The sequence below is a fragment of the Triticum urartu genome, chromosome 5A (genome assembly GCF_056163025.1).
Source record: "Triticum urartu cultivar PI428250 chromosome 5A, HENAU_Tu73, whole genome shotgun sequence".
NCBI classification, from domain to species: domain Eukaryota; kingdom Viridiplantae; phylum Streptophyta; class Magnoliopsida; order Poales; family Poaceae; genus Triticum; species Triticum urartu.
The window spans coordinates 87,893,070-87,917,243 of record NC_141877.1 but is presented as its reverse complement, the minus strand read 5'-3'; positions in this window follow the sequence as shown (position 1 = coordinate 87,917,243).

The following is a 24,174-nucleotide window of genomic DNA, read 5'->3' as shown; positions in this document are numbered from 1 at the left end:
CACGGCTGCATCGATTAGCTGCTGGATGTGTCGGGTCATGTGGGGGAGTTCTTCGGCCCCCAGTCCGTCTAGCTCGTCTACGGCCGCCTGGGCGGCGCGCAGGTTCTCGAGTGGAGTGGCGTAGACTGGGCGGTCGACTCCTAACGTGTCGGTGACGACAGCGCCACGCTGTCTGACAATGCCGGCCCGGCTGGGCCCGCCTGGGGGCGGCGTGCCAAAGGCGGCGCGGTCGGCTTCGCGTCGGTGGGCCTCAGCGAGGCGTCTCATGGAAACCAACTTCCGGCCCTCCGCGAGGAGCGCGAGGCGGCGAGCCTCTAGTGGTTCAACGTCGGCATCAGCCGGGAGGGGGATGGACAAGTCGTGGACCGTCGCGTGCGGGGCGTCGTGGGTGCTCTCGTCAGAAGCGCCGCCGTGGCCGATGACCATCACCTCGGTGGTGACAGCGTCGCAGCCATCGGCCCGGGGAAGCAGGTCGTTGTAGATCGTGACGTCGGTGGGGAAAGTGTCGAGTGAGGCCGTGTCGGAGTCGACAGGCATCGGATCGGTGGAGCCAACCGACTCCAAGTCCACAGCAGGCTCGCCGGAGACGTGGAGCTGGCCGAGGAGGTTGACGAGGTGGTCGGTGCCCGCGTCGGAGGCAAGCTCGTCGGAGATGAGGGTCTTGTCAAGGAGATCGGCGAGGCCGCTCGCTGCGCAGACGTTGCTGACGCCTTGCAGCGCGTCGTGGCAAGCGCCGTCGGGCGTGCCGGGCTGGCTACGCTCGCGGGGGAGGAAGAGGGTTCCCGTCCAGAATAGGTCTCCGGACGACGGTGCACCTGGCCCCACGGTGGGCGCCAAATGTCGGGTGGTAGGTGCGACATATGCCAACGGGTGGCTTATCATTGTGGGAGCCAATAAGACGTCGCCGATGCCTGGAAGCAGGATGAGGCGAAGACATGCACGCCGGCGAATCTTACCCAGCTTCGGGGCTCTCCGTGGAGATAATACCCCTACTGCTGCTCTGCGGGGTCTCCGCATGATCACTAGATGAACAAGTAGCTACACGATGCTCCTTGAGCTGTTTGGCGAGAGGAGGAAGAAGGGCACTGCTCGCTCTCTTCTCCTCCCTATGTGGTGTCTAAAACTAGCAGGGATCAACCCTTTGCATGGGTGTCCCGGGGGGTTTATATAGGCCTACCCCCCGGGGATACAATGGTAATCCGGCTAGGCGTGGGGCCCAGCCGTCTGTGTCTACACTCGCCGGCTTGTGCGCCGGCTGTTGGGGCCCGCCGGCTGGTGGGTCCCGCCGGCTGCCGGCTCCTTGGTCGACAGGCAGGCCCCACTATCCAGGGCCTTGTCGGTGGCTGGTTACTGTTGCTCAATCCTGGTGACGAGGGCTTCGCTGAGGTGGGCGTGGCTACAGTGCCGCCGTCCGGCGGGTGATCGCTGTAGCCTCACCGCGTCTTGTCTCCTTAATGGGGCGTCTCCTTTGAGGGAGGTGGCAAGCCGGCTGTGGAGAGCCGGCTCTGTCTTGGGCCGACTGGGGGATGCCTGGCCGCCTTCGGATGTCTCTCTGCCTAAAGGGGCCCACCGCCCGTGGGCCACACTGGCAGCCCGTCATGGATGACATCAGGGTCAACGTGGCAACAGTGCCGCGCCGGACGGGTCATGGCCACCTGTACGGCGCACTGTGCCAGGCGTGCTCCGGGATTCGGGGGTGGCAGGCTTTACTGTAGCCACGCCCCATCACATTGCCGTTATGTGGATGCAGACTTCGAGGGTACAATCTTGACCGCTTTGTGGAAGCCGGCTTCTTGGAGTCGGCCTTCTCGCGGCCGGCTTCTCGGAGCCGGCCCTCCCACGGCTTTCTTCATGAGGGCTAAAGTCGGGTCGCCTTCCGATAGCCGGCCTGGGAGACGGCCGGCAAGGGGAAGGCGGCCCCATGTCTTGGATTCTTGAGGGCCAGATTGGCTCGTAATTTTTTTTAGAAGGGCCAGGGGGGCCGGCTAGGCTACCCATGGTTATTTACTCCGACAACATGCGTGAACATGCGCCAAGTCAAGTCACTTAAATCATTCAGAGGAGGATACCACCCTATCATACCACATCATAAGTATCTCAATAGCATGTTGGCACGCAAGGTAAACCATTACAACTCATAGCTAATCAAGCATGGCACAGGAAACTATGATCTCTAGTTGTCATTGCAAACATGTTTATTCATAATAGGCTGAATCGGGAACGATGAACCAATCATATTTACAAAAACAAAAGAGGTCGAGTTCATACCAGCCTTTCTTATCTCAGTCAGACCATCATATATCGTCATAATTGCCTTTCACTTGCACGACCAAACGATGTGAATAATAATAATAGTGCACGTGCATTGGAATAAGCTGGAATCTGCAAGCATTCAATAAACAGGAGAAGACAAGGCAATATGGGCTCTTTTGTCAGATCAACAATAATGCATATAAGAGCCACCTCAACAATTTAATTATGGTCTTCTCCTATCGACCCCCAAAGAAAAGAAAAGAAATAAAACTATTTACACAGGAAAGCTCCCAACAAGCAAAAGAAGAATAGCAAATATTTTTGGGTTTTCTTTTTAATTACTACTACAAGCATGGAAAGTAAACTAACTAAAAGCTACAACTAATTTTTTTGGTTTTTTCTTAAGGTTTATTAAACACACAAGAAGAAAGCATAAAAAGGAAAATAAACTAGCATGGATGATACAATGAAAAAGTATGAGCACCGACATCTAGCAATGAGTGTGTGAACATAAATGTAATGTCGGTGGGAAATACGTACTCCCCCAAGCTTAGGCTTTTGACCTAAGTTAGTCTATGGCCACGGCTGGCCTGGCGGATATCCATAATAGTAGTTGGGGTCGTACTGAGATGAAGAAGAGGAAGACTCCGATTGCCACTGGCTGACAATCATCTCCGGATCCCACTGATAATTAGACTGTCGTGAAGTATCAACTTGTGGTTCTGGCTCTGGCTCCACGGCTGGTGCAGGGTTCCGTTAGGCGTGAATAGCCTTCAACGGAACAAGGTACTGGCCTACAGATAAATCAAACAAAGAAGGAGCAGGTAGGGTAATAGTCTCAGGATGATGTTTGTTAAATAACAATTGATATTTAAGCTCTCCTTCCCTATTCTTAACAATAAAATCATGTGCCACCATACTTTTATGATCTAGATAAACACGAGGCAGCACTTTTTCTTCCTTCTCATAATGCCTAATAGGTATGTTAAAATGTGCAGCTAGGCGTGAAGCATAGATGCCTCCAAAGATGGGGCCCTTTGTACGGTTCAGACTTAACCTTTTGGAAATAATGCCGGCCATACTAACAGAATTATCACCATATAAACCATGGAGCAAAATAATAATATCAGGGATACTAAGGTTTCCACAGTTTCCGCGACCAATAAGCAACGACTAGCAAATAATGCAAAATAACGTAAAACAGGAAAATGTATGCTAGTGATTCATGCATCGGAAACCTTCCTTGTTTCCCCTACAGTAATAGTATCAATAAACCCCTCCACATCATCGCGATGTGGTTCTTCTGTCTTGCCCTCAAAAGGGACTAAACAAACTCAACAAAAATCATAAAGTGACATCTCCTTATGCTCATCATATAAATGGAACTCTACCGTAGGTGGTGAGCTCCTAGAATGGAAATGAAAGTTTTGCACAAAGGTATTTGTGAGTAAGAGATACTGATCGAATTAGTCGTGGAGGAAAGCGGTGAGGCCTGCATTCTTAGCCAATTCATGAAAATCTTCATAAATACCGGCTGCTCTCAAGAAATCATCGGAAGGCCATTCACACGCCCGAACCTCCGCAGTGCGAGGCAGATTATACTTAGGCTTTGGTGACTTTTCCTTCGAGCTTTGGCTCGATGAGCCACTCAAAAGTCTCCTCATCATTTTCTGAAAAATTCTGAAAATTTTAGTAACTTCAAAATAAAAGTAAATCAAACTCAATAATATTGATAGCAACTACTCCTACAAGTGCCTAGGGCCTATATCATGCATTCAAACTACTTTTGACCATATAAATTTGACATGCAAGCTCAAGAACAGGGTCACCTAAGCAGCAAAAATTTGCAATGAATAAAGCACTAGAACAAAAACTAATTGGACCAATGGAGGAGTCACATACCAAGGAACAATCTCCCCAAGCAGTTTTGTAAGAGGTGCTTTGAGCAAGGAGATCGAAAATGGCAGCAAAGTGAGCTGGATATTCGTGTTTGTGGGAGGAAGAAGAAGTGTATGGGTGAAAGGATAAGTGGAGGAGGGCCACCGTGGGCCCATGAGGTAGGGGGCGCGCCTAGGGGGTAGGGCGCACCCTCCACCCTCGTGGGCAGGTGGTTAGCCCCCCTGCTGTGTTCTTTGTGCCAAATATTCTCAAATATTCTGGAAAAAATCATATTTAAATTTCAGGGCATTTGGAGAACTTTTATTTTCGGGGTATTTTTATATTGCATGGATAATCAGATAACAGACAGAAAAATGTTTATTTTTATTTTATTTAATATAAATAACATAAAGTAAAAGTGGGGTACAGAAGGTTGTGCCTTCTAGTTTCATCCATCTCATGATCATCAAAAGGAATCCACTAACAAGGTTGATCAAGTCTTGTTAACGAACTCATTCCGAATAACATGGAACCGGAGAAATTTCGAATAACACTATGTTACCTCAACGGGGATATGCACATCCCCAATAATAAGAATATCATATTTCTTCTTGATAGTAGGAAGAGGAAATTCAAAACCTCCAAACATAATCGATGGCATTATTCCAATAGAGTTGATACTATGAACTTGAGGTTGTTTCCTCGGAAATTGTACCGTATGCTCATTACCATTAATATGAAAAGTGACATTGCCTTTAGTGCAATCAATAACAGCCCCTACAGTATTAAAAAAGGGTCTTCCAAGAATAATAGACATACTATCGTCCTCGGGAATATCAAGAATAACAAAGTTCATTAAAATAGTAACGTTTGCAACTACAACAGGCACATCCTCACAAATACCGACAGGTATAGCAGTTGATTTATCAGCCATTTGCAAAGATATTTCAGTAGGTGTCAACTTATTCAAATCAAGTCTATGATATAAAGAGAGAGGCATAACACTAACACCGGCTCCAAGATCACATAAAGCAGTTTTAACATAGTTTCTTTTAATACAGCATGGTATAGTGGGTACTCCTGGATCTCCAAGTTTCTTTGGTATTCCACCCTTAAAAGTATAATTAGCAAGCCTAGTGGAAATTTCAGCTTCCGATATCTTTCTTTTATTTGTAATAATATCTTTCATGTACTTAGCATAAGGATTGGTTTTGAGCATATCAGTTAATCGCATACGCAAAAATATAGGTCTAATCATTTCAGTAAAGCTCTCAAAATCCTCATCATCCCTTTTCTTGGATGGTTTGGGAGGAAAAGGCATGGGTTTCTGAACCCATGGTTCTCTTTCTTTACCATGTTTCCTAGCAAAAAAGTCTTTCTTATCATAACATTGATTCTTTGATTGTGGGTTATCAAGATCAACAGCAGGTTCAATTTCTATGTCATTATCATTACTAGGTTGAGCATCATTATGAACATTATCATTAACATTATCACTAGTTTCAGGTTCATTACCAGATTGAGTTTCAGCATCAGAAATAGAAATATCATTTGGATTCTCAGGTGTTTCAACAATAGGATCACTAGAATCATGCAAAGTCCTATCATTTTTCTTTTTCTTCTTTTTAGAAGAACTAGGTACATCTATATTATTTCTCTGAGAATCTTGCTCAATTCTCTTAGGGTGGCCTTCAGGATACAAAGGTTCCTGAGTCATTCTACCAGTTCTAGTAGCTACTCTAATAGCATTATCATTATCTTTACTATTCAATTCATTGAGAAAATCATTTTGAGCTTTAAGTACTTGTTCTACTTGAGTGGTAACCATAGAAGCATGTTTGCTAATAAGTTTAAGTTCACCTTTAACATTAGCCATATAATCACCCAAGTGTTCAAGCATATTTGAATTGTATTTCAATTGTCTACCAAAATAAGCATTAAAGTCTTCTTGCTTAGCCATAAATTTATCAAACTCATCTAAGCATGGGCTAGCAAATTTAGTAAATGGGATTTCAGCTTTATCATATCTATAGAGAGAATTTACCTTTACTACCTGTGTCGGGTTATCAAGACCATGAGTTTCTTCAATAGGTAATGGATTAAGATTATATGTTGCTTCAACAGGAAGTAAATTAAGACCATGTATTTCTTCAATAGGAGGTAAGTTCTTAACATCTTCAGCTTTAATACCTTTTTCTTTCATAGATTTCTTTGCCTCTTGCATATCTTCAGGACTGAGAAATAGAATACCCCTCTTCTTCGGAGTTGGTTTAGGAATAGGCTCAGGAATTGGCTCCGGAGGTGTCCAATTATTTTCATTTGTCAACATATTATTCAATAGAATTTCAGCTTCATCCAGTGTTCTTTTCCTGAAAACAGAACCAGCACAACTATCCAGGTAATCTTTGGAGGCATCGGCTAGTCCATTATAAAAGATATCAAGTATTTCATTTTTCTTAAGAGGATGATCAGGCAAAGCATTAAGTAATTGGAGAAGCCTCCCCCAAGCTTGTGGGAGACTCTCTTCTTCAATTTGCACAAAATTATATATATCCCTTAAAGCAGCTTGTTTCTTATGAGCAAGGAAATATTTAGCAAAGAAGTAATAAATCATATCATGGGGACTACGCACACAACCAGGATCAAGAGAATTAAACCATATCTTAGCATCACCCTTTAATGAGAACGGAAATATTTTAAGGATGTAAAAGTAACAAGTTCTCTCATCTTTAGTAAACAGGGTAGCTATACCATTCAATTTAGTAAGATGTGCCACAAAAGTTTCAGATTCATAACCATGAAAAGGATCAGATTCAACCAAAGTAATTATATCAGGATCAACAGAGAATTCATAATCCTTATCAGTAACAAAGATAGGTGAAGTAGCAAAAACAGGGTCAGGTTTCATTCTAGCATTTAGAGATTCCTTACTCCATTTAGCTAATAACCTTTTGAGTTCTTTCTATTTTTGCAAGCTAAAATAGCTAAAGAAGCTTCTTGATCAAAAACATAACCCTTAGGAATAACAAGTGATTCTTCAGCATCACTTTCATCAGTATCATCAGATTCAATATTTTCAATTTCTCTAGCTCTAGCGAGTTGTTCATCAAGAAATTTACCAAGTGGCACAGTAGTATCAAGCATAGAAGTAGTTTCATCATAAGTATCATGCATAGCAGAAGTGGCATCATCAATAACATGCGACATATCAGAACGAATAGCAGAAGCAGGTGTAGGTGTCGCAAGCTTACTCAAAACAGAAGGTGAATCAAGTGCAGAGCTAGATGGCAGTTCCTTACCTCCCCTCGTAGTTGAGGGATAGATCTTGGTTTTGGGATCTCTCAAGTTCTTCATAATGATAAGCAGATATATATCCCAAGTGACTCAAAGAATAGAGCTATGCTCCCCAGCAACGGCGCCAAAAAATAGTCTTGATAACCCACAAGTATAGGGGATCGCAACATTTTTCGAGGGTAGAGTATTCAACCCAAATTTATTGATTCGACACAAGGGGAGCGAAAGAATACTCTCAAGTATTAGCAGCTGAGTTGTCAATTCAACCACACCTGGAAACTTAATATCTGCAGCAAAGTGTTTAGTAGCAAAGTAATATGATAGTAGTGGTAACGGTAACAAAAGGTAACGGTAGTAAAAGCATTGTTTTTGGTATTTTGTAGTGATGATAGCAATAGCAATGGAAATTAAATAAGCGAAGAACAATATATGGAAAGCTCGTGGGCAATGGATCGGTGATGGAGAATTATGCCGGATCCGGTTCATCATGTAACAGTCATAACCTAGGGTGACACAGAACTAGCTCCAGTTCATCAATCTAATGTAGGCATGTATTCCGAATATAGTCATACGTGCTTATGGAAAAGAACTTGCATGACATCTTTTGTCCTACCCTCCCGTGGCAGTGGGGTCCTTACAGAAACTAAGGGATATTAAGGCCTCCTTTTAATAGAGAACCAGAACAAAGCATTAACACATAGTGAATACATGAACTCCTCAAACTACGGTCATCACAGGTAAGTATCCCGATTATTGTCACTTCGGGGTTAACGGATCATAACACATAATAGGTGACTATAGACTTGCAAGATAGGATCCAGAACACTCATATATTGATGAAAACATAATAGGTTCATATCTGAAATCATGGCACTCGGGCCCTAGTGACAAGCATTAAGCATAGCAAAGTCATAGCAACATCAATCTCAGAACATAGTGGACACTAGGGATCAAACCCTAACAAAACTAACTCGATTACATGATAGATCCCATCCAACCCATCATCGTCCAGCAAGCCTATGATGGAATTACTCACGCATGGCGGTGAGCATCATGAAATTGGTGATGGAGGATGGTTGATGATGACCATGGCGACGGATTCCCCTCTCCTGAGCCCCGAACGGACTCCAGATCAGCCCTCCCGAGAGGTTTTAGGGCTTGGCGGCGGCTCCGTATCATAAAACGCAATGATTTCTTCTCTCTGATTTTTTTCTCCCCGAAACACAATATATGGAGTTGGAGTCGGACAGGCAACAGGGGGCCCACGAGGTAGGGGGCGCCCCCCACCCTCGTGGACAGGTGGTGGGCCCCCTGGCCTTCACCTTTTGCAGGTATTTTTCATATTTTCTGAAAAGTTGCTCCGTGAAGTTTCAGATCATTCCGAGAACATTTGCTCCTGCACATAAATAAAACCATGGTAATTCTGCTGAAAACAGCGTCAGTCCGGGTTAGTTCCATTCAAATCATGCAAGTTAGAGTCCAAAACAAGGGCAAAAGTGTTTGGAAAAGTAGATACGTTGGAGATGTATCAGCAACTACGGGCACGTTGGGGCGAGGAGAAGAGAGTGAGGAGGAAGGAGAGCTCATTGCGGAGCACAAGGAGGCTCGGTGGCGGTTTAGGAGCTGCAGGGGTGGCGAATCGGGGCGGTGGAGTTCGTCGGTGCCGGGGAGGAAGACGAAGGCGTTCCGGTGCTGCAGCGCCTCCGAGCTCCAGCTGAGGCCACCAGTCGAAGGAGTCGACCTCGGCGGAGCTCACCGACAGGGTCAGTGGGCGCGGGGCCGCCGGTGGCCACGATAACGACGGAGGACGGCGGCGACCGCGCTAGGTTGTTGATGGGAAACGAGGGGGAGAGCAAGGAGCGGGCAAGTGGGGAGGCAGGAGGAAGTGGGAGAGGGGATCAAGGGGGCGCGGCGTCGGCGCCCTTATCCCCTCTGGGGCCTGTAGCGGCGCGGGACGGCGAGGTGGTCGAACGGCGACGAGCTGGAGCCCCTCCCCTTGGTTGGTAGAACAGGGAGGGAGGGAGACGACCCAGGGGGTTGGGCCGGTCGGTTGAGGTAGGTGGGCCGGCCGGCTGGCTGATTGGGCCTGCCAAGCGGCTAAGGCCCAGGCAGAGAGGGGGGGTTCCTCTTATTTTCTTTTTTTAAAATCTTTTATTATTATTTTTACTAAAAGGATAGCTTACTATTTTTCAATTATTCCGAGCACCATATGACTCTTGTAAAATGTGCCACATGCCACAATAAATACTTTGCAATATTGTGAAGTTGCACAAAATTGTTTTGAGCATTTGGAAAAGTTTAAGAAATTTTAGAAATTAAAAAGGCCAATTTAATTGTTGTTGGACCACTCAAATAACTTCCGAGAGCATTTTTGAAATCCAACAGAGGTAGGTTTCATCATGACAAATACTTAGAGAATATTTGCCATAGTGTGAACCATTTTTCTGGCTCATTTGAAGATGCAAATAATTGGCTTGCAATTTGAATTGAATTGGACTTGATTTTTGGACAAGTGGCATTTTGGCTTAGGAAAGCATGATGACAAGGGATTATTAGGGGGATTACTGAAGCATGATACTGGGGGTGTTACAAATCTCCTCCACTACAAGAAATCTCGTCCCGAGATTTAAGAGATGCAGTAAGGAAAAAGACTCAGGAAGGACGGAGCTCAACACAAGATAGGTACGCAGGGACTATGGCAGTGAACGTGGGAAAGAGGCATCTCTCGAGTTGAAACTTAAACAAACAACAAGAGCAAAATATGAAGGTACAATAGGAAGTTTCAAGCGAATGGACAAACGATCGATACTTGAACAGAGTGTGATAAGGGGGTTCAGAGCATCGGGAATAGGTCATCTCTCGGACGATGGCTTGTTATAACACACAAAGCCAAGAGCAAATGATACCTCAGAATAAAGGATATACAGGAGAGTCAGGTTCCGATCCTGTGGAACTGTGGGTTATGGGCCCACCATGTGGGTTAAAATAGAAGGAGCGATGACATCATGCACGGTCATGATAGCAAGGCATGTCATAGGGTAGCCTGTCAGTTATGTCGGCAACGACGTCGGTACCAAGGGCGAGGGACGAAGAGAACCATTTTCCTGCTCGTTGAACGAGGCGGGACGTTAGGCAAAGTTCTCGTCCATCGGTGGCTACCGGAATGTCATCAACAATAGTAACAGGGTCTTTATTGACAGAGTTGTACATTGAGGTGCTTACCTAAGGAGGAAATTATATCTACTGAGATAAGTTAGTTTACCGGAAAGGTTAAACATAAGAATGGAAAGGAAAATATAATTAGTATATTAATCAGAACAATGGAAAGGAAATGTGTTTAAACACAATTATCAGGGGTATATCCTCCCCAAGGACAAGTAGAGGATGATATCCATGACAGTATAGTAAGTAGATAACCAATTAGGTAAAGGGAAAGAAATTTCATGACATTACCCATACAACGGTGTTTGAATAATTGATAAAGAAAATTTAGTATCGTGCTTCAAATGTTCTTATTGGAGATCGGATTACCACAGACATGCTTCGAGATAGCATTGACATGGTTTCAAGCAAAGGTCAGACTTTGGACACACCAAGGATCCATTGGAAACAACTTAGCAAATAAGTCATACAATTCTAGCAGGGAAAAGATGAGGGTGTGGCCGACGGGCTCAGCCACAATCCATCGACATGCCAAAAAGGATGTATTTCCAAAATTAAATGAACAAGTTTGTGTTGGGGAAGGCAATAATGTTGTGATGATAACATAAATCATCGAGGGGGAGGATTGTATTTCTCAGCATGAATTCGATTGATTTCCTAGAAAATCTTGGAATGTGATGAAGATCATGACACATTTGTTGGGAGATTTCATGAAGATGTCATCGAGCAGAAAAGGAAGGAAGAAGTGAAAGGCTATTAGAACCACGGATTCGACACAAGCTCAAAGTCAAGCTTTTTGTTTGAGGGGAAATCATACGATGAGGAAGATCGCCGTAAGCTTAGCTCATCGTCGGAAGTTGCTCCGGGCATAAGGACCAGGTAGCATAGTTAAAAAGTTGACATAATAAACATATAGACGATCAGGCTAGGAATGATGTGATGGGGTATAAAGCTTCCCAGAATCAAGTACTAGGTGTATTGCCAGAAGGTAAATCGGAGTAGAGGTTGGACAGGGGAATGATTTGCAGAGGATAAGTAATTGTAACTTACCCAGTAAATGGGATCAAGGACGAAATATGGTCGGGACCATAACTGCAAGGGGTCCAATTTACGATACCGGAAGAATATTCAAATGATTAAATATCCTTGCAAGAAGCTTTCATGATAAGTCCCACACCGTGTACGTGGGCATGAACAAAAGGTTCAGGGTCGACTCCCACTTCTACAATGCATAACCTTTCATTTTAATTCTCGCTCTTGATGAAGTTATAGTATTGAAATTTTATCTGACGAAAAGCCAGTAGAGTATAACCCGCATAACTTTTGAGTTCACACAGATTCGGGAAGGCATAGGTTCAACCCATCGGGGCATCTTAGGAACATATATCATAAATTTCGAGAATAAATAACACAAGCTCGGTAGTAGAGCATGCTTGAGAAAGCGGTGGATACAATTTACCAAAAGCATTATGTATCCGAGGAAGGGCTCACAAGCTTATTGGATATGAAGGACGTTGTCAGATAAAATCTGAAAAAAGGGGTCTGATGGTCCACAAGGGATCTGATGTGAGCATCAGTACTCAACCAGAGGAAGAAAGAATGCAAGGAGATCAGAATTATATATACAACTAACTAACTCAAAGCTCAATTGCAAAGGAATTATGAATTCCAAGACAAGGGATCAGAAGCAATGCTCTCATTAGGGATGGATAGGTAGAATAGCCTTAGGGGTACAATCGACGGCGATTTGATTTGTCGAGATCTAGCACATGTTAAAATGATGTCTGAGCCGGAAGGATGAATTCTAGGATCTGATTGAGGATTGCGAGCATTCGCAACATATTGTATCAACGGACTCAACATGATAATGACAAAGGCTGACAATAAAATTACTAGACTTGTGGTATTAACCATAATGCAAGCAACAAAGAAATTCAATAACAATAGGCTGTTGAGGATTTTCACAAAAACAAATGGTATTACGAAGACTTTTGTGAAGAACATGAATCAACTAAGGATGAGCGGATACTCGATAGGTGCACAAAGTTATCCGTAGGGGTATTCAGGTGACAAGGAACTGCAAGGCAGTAAACTTAAGGGATTCTCGGAACAACAGAGAGAAGTTTAGGGCATCTGGTAATAACAAGAGCAATGGGATTGAATGTAAGAATGGTATGTGTATGTAGTTATCAATAGGGATATAACAGTGGTAGGGAATTTTGCAAAGGCAGTGGGTACGAGTGCCTCAGGAGAACATCGTAGAGTAACCTCAGAATCTTCTTGTGCAGCAGACGATCATCGGTAATAAGGTGCTCTCCGGGTGAAAGTGATCACGAGATCCTAAAGTCAGATTTAGCAAAATTCATTTAACCCGAATAGAAGAGATACCAAAGTCCCAGAGTATAGACGAGGAATAAAAGATCCTAATACCACCCAATGGCGACGTGGGCCGGTAAGCCACACAGCCATGTTAGTAAAAGTTTTTCAGTGACTAGACTCAACTTCGGTCAAGGAGTTGGAAAGGGGGCTCCTATAGGCAGTCAGCTCTGATACCAACTTGTGATGCCCTTGATTCAACCGTACACTAATCATACACGCAAATGTGTACGATCAAGATCAAGGACTCACGGGAAGATATCACAACACAACTCTAGACACAAATTAAAATAATACAAGCTTTATATTGCAAGCCAGGGGCCTCGAGGGCTCGAATACATGAGCTCAAATACACAAGAATCAGCGGAAGCAACAATATCTGAGTAAAGACATAAGTTAAACAAGTTTGCCTTAAGGCTAGCACAAAAGCAACAATGATCGAACAGGCAAGGCCTCCTGCCTGGGAGCCTCCTAACTACTCCAAGTCGTCAGCGGCCGTCACGTTGTAGTAGGCACCCTCAGGGTAGTAGTAGTAATCATCAGTGGTGTCGCCTGGCTCCTGGGATCCGTCATCTGGTCGCAACAATCGGATATGGGGGAAAAAGAAGTAGCAAAGCAACCGTGAGTACTCATCCAAAGTACTCACAAGACTTACATCAGATCTAAACTAAGTATGCATCTGTATCAAACAAAGGGGTTGTATCTGTGGACTAAACTGTAGAATGCCAGAAGAGAAGGGGAAAGTCTAGCCTATCGAAGACTAGCATCTTCAAGCATATAGAAGAGTACAGATAAACATAATGTAAAGTAGTATTGTTATCAACCTCGGCCAGAGATCCTTTCTCGACTCCCTGCGAGAAAACAATCCCAAAGCCATACTATCCAGTTATCACCTCAAGTATCCAGTTCTAGTTGTATCGATCGGGATAGAACTCCAAGTGTCCGTTACCATAGGACAGGCTATCGATAGATGTTTTCTTCCCTACAGGGGTGCACCAACTTACCCACCAGGCTCGATTAACTCCGGCCGAACACACCTTCCTAGGTCATGCCCGGCCTCGGCCAAACAATACGCCACAACTCGACCTAGGCTTAATAGAGAGGTCAGCACGCTGGACTAAACCTATGCCCCCAGGGGTCTTGGGCCATCGCCCCTGGAACTCCCGCACGTTGCGTGGGCGGCCGATGAGCAGACCTAGCTACCTCCTTAAAAAGGTAGGAGCTTACTAGTCCAACCCAACGCGCGCCGCTCAGTCCCTGACGTCTAATAAGCTTCGGCTAATGTATAGGACGCAGAACGCCCATACAATGCCCACATGATGGTTAGTGCTATTAGGCCAGAGGCCCCTCGGATCAAATATCCAAATCATAGTGGATTAGGAGCACGTGGTAGCAAGCAGAGACTCACGATCGATGTGACCTTGTCGCCCCGTCTCGAGTACTTGTGGCAAGGGCTAAGAATGCCCGGCCACGCCTCGTAGGTATCTCGCGGGAACCTTCCAGGTCAACCCGACTCCACGTCACTCGCTATTAAGCTCGCGCGGGTACCCCTTGGGGCCGACCCGTCTTTAGTAACATGATTCAGTGTAAAGTCATAGTAACCATAGTAACTGTGTGTCTAACACCAAGGGGGAAACCCGAGGAATCACCCCCGGTGAATTCCACTCGATGTAATCATCAAGGTGAACGTAAGAGGATCCACCCTTGAGGTTCACACTTGAGGGGTTGCATGACAGAGCCATACCGGAAGTGGTTAAGGAGGAAATCACCCTCGATGACTACGACCGAATAGCTACACTACAGAGGTCTCATCAGAAGTGATGTAAGAGGTTCCACCCTTGGCACTCGATGGTAACTCTGCAGAGTCGTACAACTAGGGGGTGTGATGTGCGGTGTCGGGGCCTGGACGTCGATCACGTTGATCAAGTCATCGAACATAAAGCAGGGCAATTGGGACAAGGTGGGGGTCACTGATGGATCTCTAACCAACCTATACTAATAAATTTAGAATAAGCAGGTAAGGTATGAAAGCAGGTAACGAAAAACAGGCTATGCATCAGAGTAGGATCATACATAAAGCAGTAGCAGTTCTAATGCAATCATGAGAGGGAAAGAAATGGGCGATATTGGAATGCTCAAGGAGGGTTTGCTTGCCTGGTTGCTCTGGCAAGGAGGGGTCGTCGTCGACGTAGTCGATCACAGGGGCAGCAGCAGTCTCGGGGTCTACCGGAGAGAAGAGGGGGAAGAAACAATAAATATAAAGCAAACATAGCATCACAAAGCATAACATGGTAATAAGCTGAGCCGGGTGTGACCTAACGTATGGCTACGTGATATAGGTGAAGGGGGAATTCAACCAGGAATGTTTTCCCGGTTCCGGACCTGTGTCAGACGGATGATCGGAGGGGGAATGTTCCATGTTCAGATAGTTAGAGGCATCTGGCAGGAAAATGGACCGCGTATTCGGGTTCGTTGGATTTTTCTGAGCAACTTTCATATAGAAAACATTTTCATCTGAGTTACGAATTATTGTCTAGGAATTTTCAAAGATTTAAACATTTTCTGGAATTAAATAAATTAACAGAAAAGAAATACTACGTCAGCATGACATCACTGCGACGTCAGCAGTCAACAGGACGGCTGACCAGGTCAAACTGACTAGTGGGTCCCACCTGTCATAGACAGTGGACTAACAGAAGTTTAAACTTGACTAATCTGAGGCTAATTAGAGGTTGGGCCCCACACGTCAGTGACTGATTATGTAACATCCCAAATTTTCAATTTGGAATGTTATACATAGATCATCCATGCATATCATGATTTATTGCATTTCCGTTCCGCAATCCTCGAAATCCTAAGCAACTCAAGGACCCACGAAGAGAGTTGGGGATTTTCCGGTTTTCATATTTGATTTTTTTTTCAAATAATGAAACGAGGATTTTGATTGTAATAATTTTTCTCTTCGAGAAATATTTCATATTAAATCAAATGAGTGGAGATAATATGACTTCTCCAAAATAATTGAAATATTGGAGGAAAAATATTAAAATCATTTATTGAATTTTATTGGTTTTATTTGGATTTTATTTGCATTAGAAAAATTACACGTTTTCAAATTTTAATTTTAGGGCCAAGAAAATGTTCAACTCGTCCTAAATAGTTTATTTAGACCGTGAAAATTTGTTTTGGGAATTTTAGGTTTTTATTTAATTTTTTTCTAGGATTTTATTTCGGTTGGCGAAGTTTTTTTTTTTAAAAAAAAGGGTTCCCGCGCCGCCGCCAGCACCAGGCCGCCGCTGCGGCCTCCTGCGTGCGCGCCGCCGCCACCGCCACTCGGACCGGAGTCCGAGTTGGAATCCGCCTCCGCCGCGCCTTGCCCCCTCCTCCAAGTCGCTGCCCCACCCCCTTTATATACGCCGCCACCCCGCCCCAACACCACACCACCGCCGCCGCCGCCCGCGCCACGCCAAGCCACCGCCGCCGCTTGCCGTCGCCGCCGCCGCCACCACTACCGCAGCTCGCGCCGCCGCCGAGCGTCGCCGCCCCGCAAGCCGCCGCCCGCCGCTGCCTCGCCTCACCGGACCTCTCACCGGAGGTAGCCACCGCGCCCCGCCGCCGGTTTTTTTATAAAGACCGTTCGGTTTTTCTAGAAACCCTAGATCCGGTTTTTTCAGATTCGCCGGTTTTTTTTCTCGGTTCTTCTAGTTAGCGGACGTTCGTCCAAACGTTCGTTTTAACGAATGGTTCCTCGCCCGTTAGTTACAACTAACGAACGCTCGTTCGTTAGTCTGTTCGTGAGTTTTCTTTTATCGGATTTATTCCGCGATTTTCACTGATCGCGATTTTCTCTGTTCGTGAGTTAAACCAGCACATTCGACGCCAGGAGAACCAGATGTGCGCTGACATGAGGGACCTGAAGAAGGCGTAGAATAGGATCATCGAGCTGGAGGAAGAACTCAAGTTTACCCGCAATGGATATGAGGAGGAAATCAAGACCCTACTGGAGAAGAATGACGACCTAGTCAAGAAGATCGGAGTATTCATGGGAGGACCAGCACCGGGAGTAGAAGACGACGATTCCACTTGCCCGGACAACTACATCATCATCGACGACACCGACTCCGACCCTAGTGATGATGACTTTGAAGACGAAGCTGGAGCAGACATCATGGAGTCTTCCACCGATCAAAACTTCTAGATGACTACCATATATCACTAGTATTCCCCCATGTATTTAGTAGTAGTTGAGCACTTGTGCGATAGTTCTAGACCGTTTGTATGCCCTTTCTTGATTGATTGAGTGAAATGATTGTGTTTGTCTCATGGGCATATGGGTAGTGCCTTCTCATTAGACCCCTTTTCTATTCTAATCTCTTCCATCTAAACCCATCATATGCCTCCGAGATGTGACACCGATTTTGCCTTCCTGCCGGAGCTCACCCAATTGATCCAGCAGCAGAATGCCTTGATGCAATTGCTAGTTCAGAACCAGGGCAACAACAACAACCCACCGCCAGTGGACAACCTAGCCCGTTTTCTAAGGTTACAGCCACCGGTATTTTCCAGTAGCACTGAGCCTATAGTTGCTGATGATTGGCTACGCCGTATTGAAAGGGAGTTGACCACCGCAGGTTGCACAGATGCTGAGAGGGTGCGCTTTGCCGCACATCAATTGGATGGACCAGCAGCCTCATGGTGGGAAAATTACACAACCACTTTTCCTGTAGCCAACGTCACTTGGGACCAGTTTCAGCAAGCTTTCCGCACCGCCCATGTCTCAACTGGAGCTATGCAGATGAAGAGGCGGGAGTTCTGCAACCTACGCCAGGGGAACCATACTGTGGCTCAGTACGTGGATGAGTTTAGCAAGTTATCACACTATGCCCCTGATGATGTGGCCACAGATGCCGCGAAGCAGGAGAAGTTTATGGAAGGGCTGAATGATGAGATGAGCATGCAGTTGATGGTAGCAACCTTCAACAACTACCAGGAGTTGGTAGATAAGGCTCTTATGATTGAAGGGAAACAGCAGCAGATTGAGAGCCGCAAGAGAAAGTATGGACAAGGGAAGTATAACTTAGGAGCTCAGTAGAAGCCTCGCCTAACCCCGAACTCGGGAGGACATGTTCACAACCATGGAGGTCACAACCACACTGGAGGAGGATCACATAACCACAGTGGTGCTAAGAATGGGAATGGGAACGAAGCTAACAACAATCAGAACCGCTCCAACCCGTCCACTCCCGCCAAAAGAGACTTAAGTCAGGCTACCTGTTTTAAGTGCGGGAAGACAGGGCACTATGCCAATGATTGCCCCGAAGGAAGGAATGGAAACGGAAATGGAAGTGCTGGGAAGAAGCCCAATCCATTCAATAAAGGACAAGTGAACCAAGTTAACGTGGAGGAGGTTGAAGAGCAGCCGGACGCGGTAATAGGTAAGTTTTTGGTTAAGTCATTTACCGCTCTTGTTCTTTTCGATACTGGTGCATCGCGTTCCTACATATCAAGGGGATTCGTGGATAAGTTTAAACTACCAACCCAAACCCTTAGGACCCCTCTTTTAGTGAGTTCACCCGGAGCAGAATATATGGCTAGCTGATGGTGAGATCAGATACCCTTAACCATTGGCACACATGTGTTTCCGTCCGACCTAATTATCTTGGAGTCGCAAGGATTGGATGTGATATTGGGTATGGACTGGATGCCAAAGTATGGAGGAAGCATTGACTGTGCGAGTAAGTCGATTTATCTCACCACCCCGGAGGGAAAAAGAATTAAGTATGTGTCTAGGCATGTGCCAAAAAGGAGCCAAGTGAATGCCCTTACGAGAGTTGTTCAGGAGGAAGTGTCGGTAGTAAAGGATTACCCGGATGTTTTCCCAGAGGAGTTAGCAGACATGCCACCAGACAGAGATATTGAGTTTTTGATAGAGCTGTTACCAGGAACAGGACCAATATCCAAGAGACCCTATCGGATGCCCACAAATGATCTGGAAGAAATTAAGAAACAGATCAAGGAGTTATTGGAGAAAGGATACATCCGAAGAAGTTCATCACCTTGGGGAGCCCCAATACTTTTGGTTGAGAAGAAGGATAAATCCCTAAGGATGGTTGTTGATTATCGAGCCTTGAATGAAGTGACGATAAAGAACAAGTACCCACTACCGATGATCAATGATCTGTTTGATCAGTTGCAAGGAGCTAAAGTGTTCTCAAAGATCGATTTATGATCAGGGTATCATCAGTTGAAGATACGAGAGAAGGACATACCAAAGACGGAGTTCACAACGCGATATGGATTATACGAGTACACGGTCATGTCGTTTGGACTGACTAACGCCCCTGCCTATTTCATGAGCATGATGAACAAGGTGTTCATGGAGTATTTGGACAAGTTTGTTGTGGTGTTTATTGATTATATCATGGTATACTCGAAGAACGAGGAGGAGCACAAAGAGCATTTGCATTTAGTTCTCAAGAAGCTCAGGGAACACCAGTTGTATGCTAAGTTTAGCAAATGCGAGTTTTGGCTGAAGGAAGTCGGATTCCTTGGACATGTTATATCAGGAGAAGGTATAGCAGTAGACCCCAGCAAGGTTCAGTCAGTCACTGAATGGTTGGCACCCACCTCAGTTAGCAAGATCCACAGTTTTCTTGGACTCGCAGGATACTACCGGAGATTCATTGAGAATTTTTCCAAGATTGCAAAACCAATGACTGAACTGTTGAAGAAGGATACCAAGTTTAAATGGACAGAAGATTGTGAAGCAAGTTTCCAGGAATTGAAGAAACGTTTGACTACAGCGCAAGTGCTAGTACTGCCAGATATACATAAGGAGTACCAAGTGTATTGCGAAGCCTCTCGCTTAGGACTTGGATGTGTGCTTATGCAGGACGGAAGAGTTGTTTCGTATGCCTCACGAACCAAAAACCTCATGAGTTGAATTATGCTACGCATGATTTGGAGCTAGCAGCCGTAGTGCATGCGTTGAAGACTTGGAGACATTACCTTATTGGAAACCGTTGTGATGTGTACACGGATCACAAGAGTTTAAAGTACATCTTCACCCAGAAGGAGTTGAACCTTAGGCAGAGGAGATGGTCGGAGCTTATAAAGGATTATGACATGAAGCTACACTATCATCCAGGAAAGGCCAATGTCGTAGCAGACGCATTGAGTCGGAAGAGTTATGCTAATATCCTTGAAAGTAAAGGACTGCCGAAGGAATTAGCAAAGGACATCGTGGAACTTCGATTAGAGATTGTACCTAGAAGGTTCATTGCCACAATTGAGGTTCAGTCGACATTGCTGGACAAGATTCGAGAAGCTCAGAAAGATGATAAAGAGATTGTCGAGATAAAGGAGAAGATGGGCAAAGGAAAGGCCAAAGGTTTTCGTGAAGATGAGCACGATACCCTATGGTTTGAGGACCGAGTTTATGTGCCCAACAACCAGGAGATCAGGAAGTTAATACTTCAAGAGGCCCATGACTCACCATACTCGATACACCCCGGAAACACCAAGATGTATTTGGATTTGAAGGAACGTTTCTGGTGGAATGGTATGAAGAAGGATATTGCCGAGTATGTAGCCGTATGTGATGTATGTCAGAGAGTTAAGGCAGAACATCAGAAGCCAGCAGGACGGTTACAGCCTATGCCGATACCCGAATGGAAGTGGGATAAACTTGGCATGGACTTTGTCACCGGATTACCCGGGACTAAAGCAGGATATGATTCCATATGGGTAGTAGTTGATCGTTTGACCAAAGTAGCTCACTTCATCCAAGTGAAAACCACCTATACAAGTGCAAAGTTGGCCAAGATCTATATGTCCAGGATCGTATGTCTGCATGGAGTTCCGAGGACCATCGTATCGGATTGAGGAACACAGTTTACTTCAAAGTTTTGGCATCAGTTACACCAGACTCTGGGAACGAGATTGGAGTTCAGTACAGCGTTCCACCCGCAGACAGATGGACAGACTGAGAGAGTCAATCAAATTTTGGAGGACATGTTGAGAGCCTGTGCGCTAGATTATGGATCTAGTTGGGATGAAAATTTGTCGTATGCAGAGTTCTTATACAATAATAATTACCAAGCCAGTTTGAAGATGGCACCGTTTGAAGCCCTGTATGGACGCAGGTGCAGAACACCGTTGATGTGGGATGAGGTCGGAGACCGACAGTTGTTTGGACCAGACTTGATTAAAGAATCTGAGGAGAAGGTAAAATTGATCCGAGACCGACTGAAGATTGCTCAGTCCAGGCAGAAGAGTTATGCACACTCAAAATGCAAGGAGGTAACCTACGAAATTGGAGACAGAGCATATCTGCGAGTATCGCCCTTGCGAGGAGTGAAACGTTTTGGAGTTAAAGGAAAGTTAGCCCCGAGATTTGTAGGACCGTATCGCATTTTGGAACGGATGGGAGAAGTTGCCTACAAGTTGGAGTTACCTGAGGGATTGTCAGGACTCCACGATGTGTTCCACGTTTCACAGCTGAAGAAGTGTCATGCTGAGATGGCTGATATACAATTAAGAGATACAGTACCCTTGGAGGCGATTCAGTTGGACAGTGATTTGACTTACGAGGAGAAGCCAGTTAAGATTCCTGAGTTTGCCAGCAGAGTCACCCGCAGTAAGGTTATAAAGTTTTGCAAATTTCAGTGGAGCCACCATACCGAGGATGAAGCTACCAGGGAACGAGAGGATGATCTCCGCAAGGACCACCCATACCTATTTTCTAGCCAACCCAAATCTCGAGGGCAAGATTCATCTTAAGGGGGATAGGTTTGTAACATCCCAAATTTTCAATTTGGAATGTTATACATAGATCATCCATGCATATCATGATTTATTGCATTTCTGTTCCGCAATCCTAGAAATCCTAAGCAACTCAAGGACCCACGGAGAGAGTTGGAGATTTTCCGGTTTTCATATTTGATTTTTTTATCAAATAATGAAACGAGGATTTTGATTTTAATAATTTTTCTCTCCGAGAAATATTTCATATTAAATCAAATGAGTGGAGATAATATGACTTCTCTAAAATAATTCAAATATTGGAGGAAAAATATTAAAATCATTTATTGGATTTTATTTGGTTTTATTCGGATTTTATTTGCAATAGAAAAATTGCACGTTTTCAAAATTTCATTTTAGGGCCAAGAAAATGTTCAACTCCTCCTAAATATTTTATTTAGACGGTGAAAATTTGTTTTGGCATTTTTAGGTTTTTATTTATTATATTTTTCTAGAATTTTATTTCGGTCGGCGAAGTTTTTTTTTTAAAAAGGGTTCCCGCGCCGCCGCCACCGCCACTCAGATGGGAGTCCGAGTTGGACTCCGCCTCCGCCGCGCCTTGCCCCTTCCTCCAAGTCGCTGCCCCATCCCCTTTATATACGCCGCCACCCCGCCCCAACACCACACCACCACCGCCACCGCCTGCGCCACGCCAAGCCGCCGTCGCCGCTTGTCGTCGCCGCCGCCGCCGCAGCTCGCGCCGCCGCCCTACAAGCCGTTGCCCGCTGCTGCCTCGCCTTGCCGGACCTCTCGCCGAAGGTAGCCGCCGTGCCCCGCCACCGGTTTTTTTATAAAGACCGTTCGGTTTTTTAGAAAACCTAGATCCGTTTTTTTCGGATTCGCCGGTTTTTTTCTCGGTTCTTCTAGTTAGCGGACGTTCGTCCGAACGTTCGTTTTAACGAACGGTTCCTCGCCCGTTATTTACAACTAAAGAACGCTCGTTTGTTAGTCTGTTCGTGAGTTTTCTTTTATCGGATTTATTCCGCGATTTTCTCTGATCGCGATTTCTGATCCGATCTTAGATTCTGTTTATCTTTTCGCTTGTTTATCAGAATCAGGCGATTCAAGTGCCTAGAGTTTCGTCCCAAAACCCTCTTTCCATTTAACCAACTCAAACAAGTTTTTGCTACTGTAAAATTTGACCTAAGTTCAAATTAGTAAACGAAGTGGTTTTCTTTCGCCGTTTGACTTTCGTTGCTTCGTTTGATTTGATTCTTTTTGCGTACCGGAGTTCTTAAGTTGAACTTTTTGGTCAACCTCTCTTATTTGAGTTTTTCTTGTGCATCGTTGCTTGTTACTTATGTATGTTATTGTTTGCTTGCGATAGAATTCCCGGAGTGTGAAGCGTGTTACTACGAGTCTCTAGGATTCGCGGAACGTCAGCAAGGCAAGTAACACTTTGATCATATCCCATCATTACCCAGTTTTTATGCATTAGTTCCAATCCTCAAACATTGCATGATTAGGATGTCATTAACTTGTGGGTTGGGAAGTAGTTGCTGAGGTAGAACCTATTGCCCTGTTATATTCAAACCCTTGGGAGTTACTTCTACGTTTGCTTATATTGCTATGTTATGCTCGTAGACGGGTTTGGGTTTGAGTGAAATTCATGACAGATGTGAGATTGTTAATTAATAGTTCAACTTAAGGTGGCAACTTAATCAAACAACTGGGTGGATTGAGGCACCTGGGGAACCCAGTGTTGTCTGTATTTTTTTTGGAAATCCCGGGGTACCCGTGTGATCTTCCTATGGACCGCCACTCAGGCTCAAAGGGAACTGAGATGATTCATGCTAGAAACTTCCGTGCGCAGCCACAAGCTATTATGGGCTCTAGCATAGTTGAGTAAGTTACGTGAAGCTCTTGAAGAGGTAGATCAACAGGTAGTGGGTTTTGTAGGTTTGGTATGGTCTACCCGGAGTAGAGAGTTAACGTTTCTGAAAGACTGTGTCTCGGTCATCCGTTTCTCAAACACCATGTAGTGCGAGAAATCCAACGGAGGCGATCGAGTCTTGTGGGGAAAAGTGCGCAAACCTCTGCAGAATGTACAATCTAATCATGGTTAGCCGTGTCCCGGTTATGGACAATTCTTGAGTATCTAGTACTTGGGTTATCACATGTATCTCACCATGTTTAATTAATACTGTTGGGTTATTAATCACTTTAATTGGGATTGAGTTGGGGGTACCTTCTCAATGATGTTTCAACCACCATGATAGTTAAATAAAAATCTATTCCTTTGTTGTAGGGAAAAAATGGCTTTTCGCAAAAACTATAACCATACAGCTTTCCACCAGCCATATATGCATGTAGTGATAGCATTATTCTGTTTCTGCTCTACTGTGTTACTTTGCCAGCATATTCCATGTGCTGACCCATTTTCGGGCTGTAACGTATTATGTTGCAGAC